The sequence below is a fragment of the Thunnus maccoyii genome, chromosome 11 (genome assembly GCF_910596095.1).
Source record: "Thunnus maccoyii chromosome 11, fThuMac1.1, whole genome shotgun sequence".
In the NCBI taxonomy this organism is placed as follows: domain Eukaryota; kingdom Metazoa; phylum Chordata; class Actinopteri; order Scombriformes; family Scombridae; genus Thunnus; species Thunnus maccoyii.
In genome coordinates, this window is record NC_056543.1 from 11,980,596 (window position 1) to 11,998,386 (window position 17,791).

The window sequence follows — 17,791 nt, forward strand, 5'->3', positions numbered from 1 at the left end:
ACACAGAAAACATGATTAAAATTTTCCTTCTCTCTTACTGTCAGCAGTGCATCAGCGAGGAGTTCCCATCTTTCATAATTCTGAAGAGATCTTTTAAGTGAAGTGAAACATCCACCTCAGGATGAATATCATGTCATTAATTATCAAACAAAGGAGGATAGAGTGATAGAAACAGTGTGAAATGATAAAATGAGAAACCTTATGAGTTGGTAACCTATTTACATCCAGCTCTGTCTGCAGTAGGGCGTATAAGCACTTGTGCTGACAAAGACAGCGCACTCCAGCATGGTGAGCAGCTTGTCAAGGAAACCACTCCATGAGGAAGACAAATGCAAAGTGTTTTTTAAAAAAAACAAAACACTTAGGCATTTAGATTTTAGCTCCCATTGTATTTTCTGCAGCTTTTCTCGACTCAGTCTGGCTGAGACCTTCAGGTTTTGTAAAGCAAATAGAAGTTAATTACAACAGGCATGTCATGTTTAGTTAAAGCAGCAAATAGTCTTTTTTTATGAACTGGAGTTTATTTTAGGTTTCAGGTTTATTTTATTTGCATTATCGGAGCTGAAGCTGTTGACTAATCAAATTCCACTATTCTGACTTTTTCTGCTTGTAAGGTATGACTGTATTTCTACAATCATTTTGAAATAACTCAGTTGATCTTTTATTTCAATGACACTCTTGTTTCAGCTGCAAAAATTACTGTCATCAAGTCATCTAAAGTGTAATTTGATTTGAGGAGTCTGTGTATTTTTTTCTGCATGAAGATGAATCAAAAGACGTCCAAAAAAAAAAAAAAACCCACAAAGAAATTCCATCAGATCTAAAATAATTTGATTTATTAAGGATACTATTCTGCACACATGGGGCTTTACCAGACAAAAAAGCTTTTATGTATTTCAATTTTAGTATTAATCGAAAGAGCCATTCAGTAATGAGAAGACCTTCTATCTTTGATACCCATCATTTACACAATGACATTCCAGACTGAATATTTCCCGCTGCAACAGGAATTCTCTACAATATTTTTTGTCCTTAGTTACAAACTAGTCATAGCTGTGTCTCTCCTTATTCCTCCCTCAAGCCTCTAATGGAAAAATTCATCTGTGGGAGATTCGACCAGAATTGGAACGTTTTGAATAAGGGTGAAGTGAAAGCCTTGCACTGCTTGAAAGAGACTTCTGAGAGGAAAGCTGCACTGAAAGCTAACTCTTCAGTGAGAATATTCTCTATGGGATTAAAGATCTGACTGCTAGGAATCTCCTGCCTTGTGGCTCTCATGAGACCAGCCGCCGGTTTGTATGACAACCTCAATCAGTTTCCTGCCAAAAAGAAGAGGAAAGAGGGACACGAGTTTACAATAATATCTCAATTGCATAATCAATGTAAAGGGCTTTTGAGGAGGCACGTCAAATATTGTCAATGTCGCTTTGATAGCTGGCATACGCAGTATACCATCACAAATGTGGTGCTTTCAGCACTGATCAAATTTAAATTACACAAAGCAGAACATTCGTTTGTCTTTCACTTTTTTTGTCAACACTATGCCGAAGGCATTGTTTAATAAAATGTAGAGTGGGTGTGTGAGGGTCTACAAAAGCTGGAGATATAGAATACATAACTGGAGCAACATCTCTCAGATCAGTAGTCAACTTTGAATTATATTCACCTTGATCCTAATCATGCTGACTTGCTGTACTAGATCTGACTTACCCAAAGGAGAAAGGCGAGGAGGCAGATTACAAACCACTTTCTTTCTTTATTTAAAATTTTAATGAGACAACATTTGTGCACATTTGCAGGAATTTGCTGAATTGTAATGCCACGCTGCATAATTGATATTATATGAATAGAACAAGGGAAACATCTTGAAAGCTTTACAGTGTTTACAAAAAGCAGGGAGAAAACACTTAAATGAAGTGTGTGTCAAAACAAATGGTTGAGTGAGAGGAGATAGAAGCTCAGTTGGAAGAAAGTGTTCTATGAGACGTCCTCAGAAGTTTTGTGTTCATATTTTAGTTGCCAGTTTTGCACACAGTCATAATTCTTAATAAAACCTAGGTGACTATTTGATGTATGAGTGGCTAGCTTGCTGAGTAGCCAGATAAAACATGTAAAAAACTGCTTTGTAATTGTTTTAAGGATTGTTTTTCTTACTTTTAACAAAAACAAACTGTTTCCCTCTGCTTTCAACTTCTGTGGTTGGCATATCTGGACATGGACATAATTATCGTATCACTCCCATTTTCACAATATTGAAACCTGTATCATTACAGTTACATTTACAATTTTGTCACTTTCTATGCGTTTGTGTTCAGAAAATGAATCAGTTTGTCAATCTTTACATTTTCAAGTGTTTGAAATTGTGGCTAATTTGTCTTTATTAATTGTTTAAATTCTGCATTTTGCTGCTACTTGTCTTGACTGTTCACTACACTATGCTGTGATCTCACTGAGTGGCATTTGCCAAACGTTTCAGAGCATATAGAGTGCAGTGCAGCAACGGTTTTCTTTCCCTGTGTGAATCATTGCTTACTTACGTTTTAAGCTTTCCAAATGCAGCAGGAGAAATCCCACTGTGACAGGGGTATACAGCTGTTGTCAAACTGCTGAAAACCCCAGAGCCCACAGGACAAATCACCTGTTACCAGCCACCATTGTGATTCTATGAAAATACATGAATGAGTCTATACAATCAACCAACATATCCACATATCCACACACAACACATCTCCATGTTGGTTAACATGATAGAAAGACACCTTTTTAATCTTTTAATTGGATGTCAACAGTCATTCTAGTAAAATGGAAAATTAGACTGAGGTTACTCTGCATACCAAACCTTATAGTTTAGGATTTTAGCTAAAGGCAGGGTTAGTCTGCTTAATAGCAAAGGAGTTATCTGTCCACATGGCTAACCTCCGTAGGGGTCAGAAACGGCAAAAAAAAACTTGTTACACTGTAATATATATGTTTAATTATTTACTGTAATACATTCACAATTTTATAGCAATAACCTTTTCTGGTTTAGAATAAAATATGATCAAGCAAACCTCAAGAAACATGAACCTGCAGCCCAGACATGCTCCATGCAAGTACGCAATTGGCCTTGGAGGCGATCAATCTCAGTCCTGAAGGAGGCAATATAAGCTTATTAAAGCTAATATGAGTGTGTCCATGACCACAGTTGTATCTAAACAAACATGGGGTCTGTGGAGGAACGTGTATGGCACGGAAAAAAGAAAACACAGATGATGCGATGTGCAACCTGTGAATCGCTCATAGAGAATTCTTGTCTGAATGTCGAGGTGACAAAGTTCAACAAGAGCTTCTTGAACTGGTCAAAATGATTGTGCTGAGCATAAATTAACCCAAACAAAAGGGGTCATATTTCTTTTGTTGTTTCATGTTACAGCGACCCTGGCTGCAACGCTCATCATGCAGCTTGTGCTTGAGTCTTGTTAAGCATTTTCAGGTGACACATTCCAAAATGCAACAATGTATGAAGACGATCTTGCGTAGCTCAAAGCGTAAGCATCCGCATGTCTGCATGGAGCATGTGTGGGCCTTTGATTCACACATGTTTCTCACCAACTATTAACTACAAAACCAACTAACATACTAAATAACAAACACACAACACAAAAACAAGCAACTATATAGCCAAGAGTGGGTAAGTAGATCTGTAGACCTGTTATTTTTATGTTAAAACGCGCAGGAAAAATAAACTATTCTCAAAAAGGTACAGATTAAATGACGAAATGATGAAAATGTAATTGTAACTGCAATACACATGACGCTGGATTGTTGGCTGGGACACAGAAGATTATATGTGCAATAGCAATGCTGTATGATGCTAACATGGAGTGGATTAGTTAAGTTGATCAGTGAAAAGACTTTTGTCCAGTGCTAGATAGTCAGTTCCTTGCATGGATGGTGTTAAAGGTGAATTGTAATGCACATTGGCTCAGCTGTTCATTTTGTAAATAAGGTTTCTATTACACTGAAATGGTGGTACAGACCCTTATTGATTTGACAGTTAGTTGACTTTCTCAGAGGGATGTGATGGCACTGAGATAACTTGAACAGTCCACAAAACAGCATTTCATTATTTGTGGAAAAAAGAGCTAAATTACCCTGAGCAAAATGGTCCAGACTAAGGCATTTAAATCTTAAAATGCAGCTTGCACTCAGGTGTGTAAATGAATGTGATATGCTGCAAGTTTTTCTGATAGCAAAAAGTAAACAGCTGCAAAAAGTGGCAACAACTGTATTATGTCATTGGCTATATTGATCATTCTAAATAAATGATCACAGAGAGGGTGTGAGGCAGCAAAAAGTTTGCTTCTTCTCATTTCTGCTACCATTTCTGTTAAGGGGTACATTTTGGAAGTTTTATTTTCCTGATTCACATTACAATGTGAGTTTGGAGATCATTATTGAAAATCATCTTTCCTGTGATGTCAAAATGCCTGCAGAATTAGCCCATTCTCATTCCCAGGGTGTCAAATACCCCCAGTTTAGGATTTTAGCTAAAGGCAAGGTTTGCCTATCAGATGCCCCTCGCCATCTGATACCAATGCACAAGGCATCCTTTAACGTCTGTATGAGACACGCCGGACTTTCAGCTAAACCCAATATAAACCCATCCACGTCATTATTAGACGCCATGAAACTGATGACATATATATATATATATACATATATACATATATATATAAGGTGACATTTTCCTTCTTAGATGGAGGTGGGTTGAGTGGATGACTAGATGGTTAGATTAGTTAGATGGCAAAATGTGGACTTAGCTGCAAGATACTACTGTTCGATTCCTGCCTCCAACCGCAAGTGTCACGTTTCCAACCGTGACTCAGGACAGTTTTTTGTCATGGTGTTTACTGTTGCTATGATAACGTTTAAAGTGACCATTTTAACCCAAACCACAATCTTTCCCTAAACCTAACCAGACCACACCAGTTGCTCTGAGCATCTGATATTGCCACGGATGGGTCTACATTGGATTTAGTTGAAAGCCTGGTGCATCGCTATACAAATGCCAAAGGGTGCCTTGTGCATCTGCATGAGACGCAGAGGGATGTGACAGTGTTGGTATTTGGCAACCTAGTATGAGAGGGTGTCGGCTGAGTGTGGATGTAAGGCAAAAACAGAGAGGAAAAGATGTGTTTGTATATTTTATACTGTTCATGTGGCCTTAATAGCACACCTCCATGACAAAGATCAGCACAGAAAAAGCATTGTTGTGACAGTAGCGCAGTGAGATGAAAAGAAAGAACAGTCCTCACACTTGTATCAGGATTTTCAGACCAAAACAGAAATGGAAATGAATAGGTCTAAATAAGTGGGTGTTCATTTGTGACCAATATGTTCTTTGTAACATTCAGACTCGTGCACACAGGAGAAAACACTCATATTAGTGTTACAATATGTCAGATTTTGAATGTAGTTCCATGAGAGTAATCAGGTTATGGTAGAGCATTTAAACACATTCTCAGATTTCCTACAATAATCTGGTTTCTCTTGAACATGTCATTTGTCATTTGCAGATGACCAGCTCTGTGAGGGGACTTCACACTAATAGCATTGGTCACATGAGACCTAAATTTATGATTTAACCTCAAATACTGTTATTATTTGTGTTCTTCACTGTTGCTTCATTGGTATTACCTCCACCAAAGGAGGTTTGTTGTGTTTGTCTTCATCAGTTTTCCTGTAACCAACATATCTTGAAAACTAAAAGCTTGGTGACCCTTTGATTTCATATAACATGTAGAGTTTCCACACTCATAAAAATTGGCGCTTTATCCTTATTATATTGACAAGTGATGACAGAGGAGGGTCTCACTCAGTCACTTTATTTACAGAAAGAAAACAAAAAATGTCAGTCTCACACTGATGAAAGTTAAAAACGTTTTGTCCTCTGTAAATAAAGTGACAGCTTTTCATTGAGTGCAACCCTCCTACGACACCTTTGATTTCTTCTCTCATGTCACCATCCCAAATTTCAAAAATATGCATCTTTTGGTCAGCTACTTACACAGGTTTTAGGAAACTGTGCACAATCACACTCCCAAGAGGAACCTGTTGGTTTTGGAGACTTCTTGATTGTTCCTCCATCACCACAGTAAGGCCATGCTTTGACTCCCTTTATAACACAATGCTGTCATCCACAAGGTACAATATTGACTATGAAAGAAAGAACTGACAGGGCAGATATAGATATAGATAAATATCGTCCAACTCAAACAGCTTATCGAGTGATGCTAACTAGCTGAGGAATGCATTTAAATGTTTTTTTTCTTTCTCACCAAAAGGAAAAGAGCCTCTTGTAAAGTATTCAGTGCCATTTGGTTGAATTTGAAATCCTGGTAGACTGGATCCTTGCACACAGCCTCCTCTGAGCTTTTTTTTTTTACAGAAACAACAGAAGCTCACTACAGCAGTGATGTTTGATTTCAGCTTTGATGGTGCAACACTGTGGTAAAATTACAAATAAATATACTCAGACTCTGAAATGAAATGTAAATGTTGCCTGACTGTATCAGTGCACATGAGTGTAGTTTTTTCTAGCAGAGACAAGGCAAGGCGGGTAAGAATAGGTCCTGGGGCTTCAGACCTGTAAGCTCTTTGAATAATCCAGCAGGAGCTGAGATCCTTCTCATTAAGAAAAACCTTTATTGATTTCTCAATCTTTTGAAAATCATTGGCCCTAAGCTGATTGTTACAACTGAAAGTTCCCACATAATTTAGATGAACAGTAGACAGGCTGTGTAATTCAGTTCTCCTGAGGACCCTGGCAGGACTACATAGAACAATATTTTTACAGCCAAAAAAGGAAGAAATGAATGAATGAAACAAGTGACCATAAACGAGGAAATACATAGTCGCTAGTAAAATACAAATGCATTATTTTACTCAATCAGTCTCAATACTGTACATTACACTACACTACTACACTCTAATGTATTGTTAAAATGATGTAGTATTATCACGTTTTTCTCCCTAGAGATACAGATATTTAACTTTCCAAACTATGTGGATTCCCTAGTCAAAAACGCAAAATAAAAAACTTTAATAAAGGTGTGTTTTGGTTTTTTTTTTTTTTTTTAGAAATGAGCAGACCTTTGATGCACACTACAGCCCCATCTGGGATGAGCTCTCCCTTGTACGTAAGAATAAAGCAGCTCTTTGCCTGTTTAGGCTGTAAGAAAGAACAATAACTTCTGATAGAGGAATCCCAGCATTTTCAAGACCTTCTACAAAAAAATTATTCTAATCTCAAAGATGAAAAATGAAAACCCTTGAGAGAAGATCTTACTTCTTCAGCAGACTAAAGCTGACACTGGATGAGCACAGTGTCTCGCTGTCGTGTTTTAATGCAGATGCTTATGGGAGTCAAAATAAATCCAATTTAATAGCTCTGTTTTGGAGGATATCAGCATTCTGAAGCTATAACAGGACTTTATATAATCACTCGAACAAAATTTGAGAGGCATTCTCAAGAGTTCAGGTGGCAAAAGCTATAAAATGCAAAATTTCACTTGTGCAATTATATTCTAAAATAAATTCCCCCAACACATAAACTAGTTATATGCAATCTGCAACAGGGCAGCAACTCTAATGTAATGAAATAAAACAAACCACACACAGTGCAATGCAAATCACTGCTGTGACCGCACAGTGATGTGTTGCGAGGGTGTTTGCAATGGGAAACAGTTAACATCCAGTCCTTATTATATGTGATTACTCCTATCATTTTATCACACATAATTGGATATCAGAGACATACAGGGAACTGATTGCTACCTTCTGTTGTAGAGAAAACCCCTTACAGGCTTACATGGTGATTGTTAACTCCGATTACCATCTCATGTTCTATTCTGAGTGCACTGCTTTTCAACACACTGCAAGTTATTGGTGAACATGTAGCATCCTGTTAAAAGGGCAAGTGTGGCAGTTTAAAGGGGATTTTCTTTGAACAGTCACTTTAAAGGGTTAAATAAAGAGAATTAAAGAGTTAAATTGTGCCATTAGCTGCAGTGTTTCAGTGCTTTATTCTGCTCTCCAAGACACTGATGAAGGTCAAGCTTAAATGGCTCCAGCTCTCTGTTTGAGCCAGAGACTCCCAGCTTAGCCACAGTTCTGGGAACTGGCTCCCACAAAAGATTTATCCCACAATGCTGCTGGCCTAGATAGACACACCAAACACACAATAGGGTGGCTATGCATAATTTAGAGCACATCTTCCCTACATTGACAAGTCCAAAATTAAAAGGGAGCTTGTCAGCCAAATTAAGTATTCAAATATATCATGTCTGTGGTCTGGGGAAGTTAAATCAATATTTGCCAACATGAAAGTAATACTCAGACTTGTGACATAAAGCCCGGAGCTGCTTCATAGATGCTGAATTTGAGACAGATGTGGAAGGCTTAGTCATTTAAACCCAACTTCACCAAATACGTCCTCATAACACAACACGTTTCATCTTCCAACTGAAGTTTGTGTTGTTAGATTCGAAGATGTTGTTAACTTCAAAGCATTGTGATACAGATTGGTACAGTCCCTCGGTTTTCCCTAGAGTCAAACAGACATTAGGAGGATATATTCAGAGGTGAGGCATCTTAAGTTTGAGATTTTCTTTCTTCTTTCTAAAGTGATTTTCATTTCCAGTTAAGTAACAACGCATAAGCCATCTTAGCCATGCAAGGATGTCAAATCCTCACGCTTGGTGTCCCGGTTACATCCCTTTTGAACATACGCTCTTTCAAGTGAAATTAATCAATCTCTTTATCACTTGGGCAGTGTCATTACCCAACCACAGAGTGAGAAATGAAAGTGCTAATCGCACAGCAAGTGAGGCTTTTGTGTGGGAAGGCCGAGTTTTCCTCCTCAAGCTGCTTTGCAAATGCATTTTCAATTGAATTTGTGAAGCGAGTGAAGGATGAATCGTGAGATTACCTCAAATTCCATTTATAAGAGAGTGACGTACAACATCAGCTTTCAATACGGTTTTCCAGCCGTGACTCACTCTAAAATATTAGCTAAAATCTATACAAGGTGATACTGAGTAAATGTTTGTGTATAAAATATTGCACATGCTAAGTCTAAATAAAGTAACTACTATATGTAGTATACTATATGTATTAGTGACATATACTATAAAGAACACTTCTATACTATGACTCTATAAATTTAGACTCAACATTCACAGAACAATACACAGCATGCTGCTCAATGAAACCATGTCAGCTAGACGTAACTGGGCCATAAATCCACAGCAGAACATACTGCTTCATGATTATTTACTGTGCACCAATATCTTATTAACTGTGTCATGTTACCACAGCATACACATCATTATGGTAACAATCCAAGGCCTGTTTGTCATGACAGGGCTAAGGATGGATAGTTTGTCAAAAAAAAAGGTATTATTATGCTAACCACCCACATGTACGGGCCTACTGGCTTGATGATGTCTAATAGCAGCCCAAGGTTTATGCTCCCCAACAATTTGTGTCAGAAAGAAGAGGATTACTTTTCCCACAGAACAGGTGGCACTGAAAATAAATGTAGTGGTACAGTATTTTTCTCCAATAATGAGAAGTAGTAATGACTGTCTGACTCTGGTGTGTCTGGAGTACTGGAGTGTGTGTGGAACACTCACAAATGCAGCATATCCAACTTTATGAATCTTAACTGGTTCAGAGGTCTATCTTGTTAAATCCTCACACTTGAACAGAAAGAAAAATGAACATATTTTATAGAATACCATTGAAGCAACCCCGACAAATGTTGAGCAATTAGGTGTAATTGTGTATCTCAGTGTGTGGAATCCTTATTGACTACATTCAATAATTATGATTTTGCTCCAGAGAAAGAGATTTGCCCTGGATGAGGAGCATTTGAATAGTCATAAAGCTGCATCGATTAACACATTTATAATGAAGAAGAATTATTGAACATTTTACCTGTTTTCCATGAGAAATGATGGTCCTTAGGAAACACAATGTCTGGTTGGACTGGAATGGAAAAGAGAGACAAGAGGAAGAAGAGGCTGAGGTAGTTCCCAGCTCGCCGTGTCCAGGCAATGACCCCAAAGTCATCTTTCAGAGTCATAGTCCAGCCCATTGCTTCCTCTCTTACTCCTGTGGGGAGAGCATACAATTCATGAGTAACTCACTCATAAATATGGCCAAAGATGTGGGCTGGGGGAACCAGAGGATAAGATTATACATTGTGTGAAGCTAAAGTCTCAGACACTGCAGGCTGCTGCAGAAAGTGTCCCACTGAAACCTCCAGCCCAGAAACATGACATTCAGTGTCACCTTCCAAAGTGCACCACACTGTTTCACACATGAATCATAAATCCAGCAGACAAGTGTGATACCATGCCTGCTTTTCCCCCCATATAGAACAAAAATAATTAGTCAGAGAGGCTTGAACATCCTTGCCTCCCAAGGTAGAAGTGGAAACATGTATTGAAAGAAAGGGAGACTTTAATCTTGGAGTAATACAGGGTATTAGTACCTTTTTATTGCAGCTCATTTATTCCTATCTCCTGCTACTGTGATTCATGTCCTAAGAGTGTTAGGGATTAGTCCTGGATTCACTAGGCCTCTAATTGTGTTGCACCAACAGCAAAATTAATGAATACAGAACTGAATCTGTAACACCTGATGCTTTGAGAGACTGACGTTATGGTGTTCATGACTGCGGTGATTCATTTTCCAAAAACAAATTTGGTTGCACTGTAGCACTTGGGTATTTTGAGATTTGTTATTATTGATTTATCATCCCACAGAGCTCTCCCTGCAGTTCTTTGTCATTTTGCATTCATGAAACTAAAACTTGATACACAGCTAAACTTGTAATTGTACCACATAATTTGGCATAAAATTAAATATAATTGCACAAATTGTGTGTGTGTGTGTGTGTGTGTGTGTGTGAAAGTTGTTCCAACGAAAAGAAAAAGCAACTGAAGATGTAAAAAAGTTTATAAGAACTCAAAGATACTCTGAGGCACACACAGAGGTTGTACTATATCATTGATACAGTACACTAATTTATGTGCCCACACAAACAAGTAACCTGAATACAAAAGGAAAATCAAATAATGAACTTTGTGAGAGTTTATTTTGACATTTTTGATTTCGACATCCAAATGTAATTATCATGAAACGGATGGCTTCTATGGTATCGTTCTCACAGAAGAATCAATATATTTACGGCATCATGTAAAAATACATTTTTAGTTTAATTACCTTTTATCACTGCACTGATCACTGCAACACAGTGGGTTTACTACATTTCGTCCTGATAACAACATATCATAGAGAGTATCTGATGGTAGATTAACTACAGAGAGGCAGCAGGCATTTGAGATTTAAGATTATTTACACATGGTGTGTCTATGAAATGCGCTGGGTACTCAATTATTTTTGCCTGATTTCATTCAGGGAAATTAGATTTTTACTTTGCTGCTTTAGCTATGTTTTGGTGGAGGCAAAATTTGTTTAATGAGAAAGAATTGTGAGGGTGGAGGTGGCTTGGTGCCCAGAGGTGGGATCGCCAGATGCCCTGTTTTTGATGGACTATCTGATTTTGCTCAAGGTTTGATGTGTTATTCTGTATTCAAAAGTGTTTGGGTCTTTTTGTCAAAGGGTCTTTTTTAAATCAGCGCAAATACAAATTCAGGGTTTGACATTTCAATATACAACTCTTGTTTGTATCTGTCCTTGGTATCACTCTCCATTCTGTCCAGAGTGTGAAACTGCAGCATGGGTTTTGCATATTCATGCATACACATGCATATAATCTGAAATCTGTCAACCCAAAGAATAGAGCTAAAGTTAACTGTTCTCCATCTATAGGACTCACCCCCTTGGAATAGAATATATGCACTTTTTTTTTTATTAACACTGCCTTTGTCTCACATTTTTTGTTGGCCAGAGAATGTATTCTATTTGGATGAATGAGCAGAGTAGTCTTACACAGCCATATGCCAATTAGACACCTCTGGTTGCTGATTACTGGCCAACCTCTCGGGCTTCTCTGCTCTGGAAGCCATACCTGACTGCACCCAGATTACATCCTCCCTCTAGCTAGTCTAATTTGACTATTCATAGGACAAGCAGCGCTCTCCATCGGCTGACAGAACATCTCACACCTGATTGGAAAACATGGTCTTGAACATAAACAAGCAATGAAAACAAGCATGACCCCAAGGCATCTCAGTATTGTTTTTCAAAGTACAGAAAGACAGACATTTGAGATTACCATAGTGTTAGATATGGTTTGCAAAAATGGGATGATTGAATAGGCTGATTTTCTTCAAGCCTATCAGTTTGAAGAGTTAGTGGCAATGGAGCTCATACAGCTCAGGCTTGGGCTGCTCCTGTCTATGTCTGTCAGTAGAGGAGGAATACAAGCTATCCTGAAAATCTTAAAAAAGAAAAGCTCTTAAGCTGCTAAATATCTGGGTCAAAGGAATCATGCCAGGCTTTCAGTGGCCACAGAAAACCTGGCAAACAGTAGCGTGGCTCAGATGCTGCTGTGCATCCTATTAGATCTGATGGAATGCAATCTGCTTCTCTGTCTCTTGTGGTCCTTGTTTGGGGCTCACTCGCTGGATTCAGAGACTAAGGACCCTGCAGCTATCATAAGGGAACAGATGAGCAACACTCCACCGCCTTCTCTTTCACAGGTGGTCACAATAATTAATGTTTGATTAGATCTTTCCAAATGAATGGTAAAAGCTAATTCAGTATGCCAAGGCTCTGAACAATCACCATGTGATGCTCCAGCCTTTTTAAATAAGCCAAAGAGACAGTTCTGTCTGGAGTGGAAACAAAGGCATTTGATCCCAGCCCGTTTACCAGAGATGCCATCCTCTTCCCTGGATTTACACACAATTATGTAGCCAACCAGCTCATTCTCTCTTCACATTCTTAAATCCCTGCCCATATCCCTATGCTCTTCTTTGTGTACTGCATCCAATATATTCAGGTTAATACAGCTGCAAGTGTTTTCTCCATGTTGTGGTGCATGTAATTGTTTTTGATTGGGTTTGGCAATATAAAAACAGAAATCCATCCTCATCCAAACAAGCAGATTTTTGCAGATGTTTTCATTGGCAGGAATCACCATGGCAGCAATCAAAGAATCAGAAATGCAACTCAGTATAGTTTTTTATTTTAAATTCCTTTGATCACAGGCTTGTGGGTGCAGCTGCTCTCATCTGCCACTGTATAGACTGATATTTGAGAATATTGCTGCCCATCTCTATTTTGTTCTTGAATTCTTTTGACACAGAAAAAAAATCTACTCAGATGATGACAGCTCCGTAACATACTATGTATCTGTTATTTCATCATGACTGTGCCACAAATGGGTACTGCTGATTGGAAAAGGATTGAGAAGAAATATACTTTTCAGCCAACATTTCGTGGCAATGCATGAAGTATTGTACCCTATATGTACTGTGCAAAGTGGAATGAGAGGGTATGGAGGTTGGAGTGGTGGATGGGTATGTATCGAGCTCACCTTTCATGCAGACCGGAGTTGCATCCTGTCATAGACCTGTAATTTACATTCACCTTTATATTAATTGTAACCCCAATCTTTCCCCAACCATAACCAAGTGTTTTAGTTGCCTAACCCTAATCCCAATTTTACCATAATCTCTTTTGCATAGCCACACATTCCCTAAACCTAACAGTTGCCATGCACAGATTTTGTAGAAAGCGAGAATTTTAAAAACGTTGGCACGGAACTTCATCCAGAACTTTACAGAATCATTCAATACTATCTACCAATAGGGTTGGAGAAAGATACAACAAAGCCATATGACTGCAACTTTAGAATAAGAAGAAATGAATGGTTAAATGTCCTCTTAATCAACTCCCCAAATGCAAGCACACCTAGATAGACTGTATCTGACACTGCACGATTTATAATATACACTGTACCTGAGCAAGATGACTGCCAGTCATCCCTTTGGGTGATCTTGTTGGTGCGGTGGGAAACACTTTTTACTAGTCTTTCTGTAGAAGACAGCAGGAGCAGGGCAGAGGAGGCCTCCAAAGACGTTAAGTCTGACAGGCACGGTAAATCAGCTGTGCCAGGCCTTCCGCCTGAAGCATCATGCAGTGGCTTAATCCTGTGTGAATCAATGTGTAGAGGGCTGGGACTATGTCACACCTCCAGCAGCACTGAGTGGTATTAACTCCCTGGCGCTGGCTCTGTCAAGTTCCCACCCACTGATGTTCCTACTGGGGTTGGAACTGGAGTCAACACAGCTACAGGGTCTGAGGTAGGGAGACAAAAAGAGAGAAGAAAAAAGCAACACTGATAAAAACATCTGATACTACAGCATGGTAAAATGTGACACTTTATACAATGACATTGATATTTCTCTCATGATGCATTGTTGATAGCTATCTTGCATCGTAGATGTGTGGAAAAGCAAGAGCAAAATGTCATTGTGTCAATTCAAAGAGGCGTCATAAAGATGCATGAACAGAAAACAGCGTCATTTCATTTATTTTCAGTACGCAATCACTACATGCTGGTCCAAAGGTATGACTTTGCTCTGATTTATAGTCTGTTCATGTGTTCTGTCGTATTCATTCTACTGTTCATCTTAGCAGAAAGATGTTAGAGAAAGTTTCTGTGCATATAATATGTTTCCCAAATGTAGACTTGCTGCATTTATAGAGGGGAAGAGCAACGTCACTTATGCATCGTATTACCACAGGGCTGGCTGTTGTTTGTGAATTTTACATAAAACTGAAAGGCTTACAGTGATGATTTGTCATTGCCTGTGTCACATTCTGACAGTGATATCAAAGACAAGAGTGCAGTCCAAAAGTTGCAGCTTAGGTTTCTGCTCTCCTATGACATTCAGTGATTACCTGTCAACCCTCCAGCCAAGTCTGTTCTGAGAGCTCATCCACAGGAAACTCTGATTCTATTAACACCTTCTGCCCTTGTCTACCATCCACTCCCAATGCCTTCCTCATTGGCCACAGCTCTAAGCTCTACTCCCTTATTGACCTTCCTGGCCATGCTCCTGAAAACCCAGATCCCAGCGACCCAGACCTTATTTCCCAAGGCTTTTAAGTGCTTTGCCTAGCTATTCCATTGTGGCTCAAATGAGCCTGTCTCTTCTGGCTGGCAACTAACTAAATAAAAGTCAACAAATAGGATGGAAGAAAGGTGTTCCTGGAGCAAAATCAATTGCAAACATGCACTTTCAGGTAGGGTCAAAGAACTAATTTAATCTTTATTCAATCTCAACTTTCAACTTCTATTACAGTCAAAGTGCGTGTAGTACCTCTTACAGTTTTCTCACCTCTCTTGGATTTTTGCATCAAGTTGATAAGGTAGTGATTGCTGTTGTGTTTTAATGAACAGACAACTTCTAAAAAATCCGAATAAACTGTTTGAACATAGGTTTTCTATGTTTTTCCAGGAATGCTAAAAACCCAAAAACACAATATCTGGAAATAATCACACAAATGTTGCAACTTTAAAAAGGACAACAATATTTAGTTATGCTAGCAACGTAGCTCTGTCAATGTCTGTCTGTTTGGCAACAAGTCCGTCATTTTAGTCCAGACTGAAATATCTCAACTACTAGCCTATTGGATAAAATTGGTACAGACATTCATGTAACACTCAAGATGAATCGTGAAAACTTTGTCAATCCCTTAATTTTTCATCTAGTGCCATCGTCTGACTGTAATTGTAAGTTTTTCCCAATACTTTAGTGAATGACCAAATAACTGAAAAACTAATGACTTTGTCTTTAGTGCTGACTAGGAAATAGTTAGCACACACTAACACACAAAACTAAGATGGAGAACACGGTAAACATTTTTTTCCTGCTGAACGTCAGCATGTGAACATTGTCACTGTGAACATGTTAGCATGCTGATGTTAGCATTTAGCTTAAAACGCTGCTGTGCGTAAGTCCTCAGCCGCACAGCTTCTAACATAGTTGTGGACTCTAGTCTTGTTTAATTATACCTACTAAATAAGCAGATGGTAATTTCATGAATATGTATTTCACAGGGCTACCAACTTTTCATTATCAGTTATGAATTTGTTTTTTACTGTGTGAGAAAATGGATGTGTGGCGTGAGAGCGTGTGAAAAGTGTCAAATGCATGAATCTCACAGTCAGCGCGTGAGAGTTGACAGTCCTGATTTCATTTTTAAAAGAGTAAAGCAGTTTATATGCTAGGTTAATTTATGCTACCATATCCAATTGACACTAGGTGCAGTCTCTTCAGGCCTACCCTCTACAGCTGTCTCTGCTCCACTCCACAGAATTCAGCACAAAGACAGAAGTGTCTGCAAACCTCTGATGTGACAACAATCCAACCTAAACCTGCCCCATGCTTTTTACCTTTCTTCAGGAGCTGGTTACCTCACCTGGCCTGGCACCACCCTCCACCGTCACACAGCCAAAAGCCCTCCTGACATGACTACACCCCTTTCTTTCTTCATCACATGCATTGGTTCTCTTTAATATCCATCCCAGACAGTGCATTTAGCCATGTACCCAGTCTCTGTGATGTGTCTAGTCTGCCAGCGTTTCATCGTCTAACTGCATATGTATTGAATGCTGCCTTCATCATGTTTACATCGTGTTTATCATGTTCACAAGAAGAATCCATATGAACACCCCCATCTTGTGGTAATTCACAACTTCGGATGTGGAAATTTTCTCAAAGCTCCAAGTTCATGAGTTGTGACATGTTATTGACATTTTCAGAAATGGTGGAGGCCATGAAAGTTCATTTTTTCAGTGGATGGTAAGTTAATGTATTGTAATTTTAGTTGTATAGAGTTTTTCTCAGTAATTTTATGATATGTCTGAAGAAATTGTTGATATTTCCAATGGCCTCATCTTTTTCCTCTGTCATTATGCCTTTGTATTTCCTGCATTACGTTACCCAGTCGGTATCTAGCTGAATTGTTAGCGTTGGTGGCATCTAGACACCTGTTGCCTAGCAGCAGTGTTCTTACGACTTAACCACTTGAACGTCAAGCATATACAAGACTTCCCAGGTCATAACCATGAGCTCACAAGTTCCATTTGAATGCAGCAGTAGTTGCGAGACATTTAGTCTATTCTTTTTTTTTTTAAACCTCTGAAAGATAAAAAAATTTGAGATATCCGCAAGTTGGTACAAAGCTGCCTGACAAAATCTCAACATTGCCCAGCTTGGATTTTTATGTTGAATAGACATATTCAACATAAATAGCTGACAGCCAAAGAAAACTGTATAAATACAGCACCAAAGTAGAAGTTGAGATTTCATCCAGAGCTGCTACCTGCATCATTTTGAAAGATCAAGACCTAGATATCTTGCAGATACCAGTAAAACAGCTATATATGATATTGTCACATAATACTGTCAATATTATGGAAATGTTCTGATCATATGGGTGGATGTTTAACCTGACCATCTCCTGCACCTTACCATCTGTCAAATTATTTTTATCCGCCATCTCTTACAATCCGTTTTTTTATTCAAAACATTATTTTTGGAGCTACAGTAAGACCTTGATCAGAACAGGAATCCTCATTCATATAATCTGAATGTGTCTCCAAAGAAGAAAGAGGCTTGGCAGCATAGACTCAAACCCCCATATCATAAAACACTTTCTACCCCTGTACCTCAGCAGACAAACATCAAACTCAGCCACGATGCTTTGCCAATAATCACATCACTACAACAAGCCATATATTTTCCAATGCCTCCAGAAA

The 17,791-nt window shown here is 38.6% G+C and overlaps 1 long non-coding RNA gene across 4 annotated transcripts; it reads right to left on the reverse strand.

The window, feature by feature from the left end:
• Window positions 1-872: 872 nt before the first annotated feature.
• LOC121907496 lies at window positions 873-16,819 on the reverse strand. 4 transcript variants are annotated; one of them, XR_006098892.1, is made up of 5 exons: window positions 16,314-16,819; window positions 13,981-14,319; window positions 13,556-13,591; window positions 9,982-10,158; window positions 6,732-8,587 (listed from the first exon to the last, which is right to left on the reverse strand). It is a non-coding gene; the product is annotated as an uncharacterized LOC121907496 (long non-coding RNA). The 4 variants fall into 4 exon arrangements; XR_006098890.1 differs by lacking the exons at window positions 6,732-8,587; window positions 13,556-13,591 and adding an exon at window positions 873-1,319; XR_006098891.1 differs by lacking the exon at window positions 13,556-13,591 and having other exon boundaries at window positions 16,450-16,819.
• Between the last annotated feature and the right edge of the window lie 972 nt (window positions 16,820-17,791).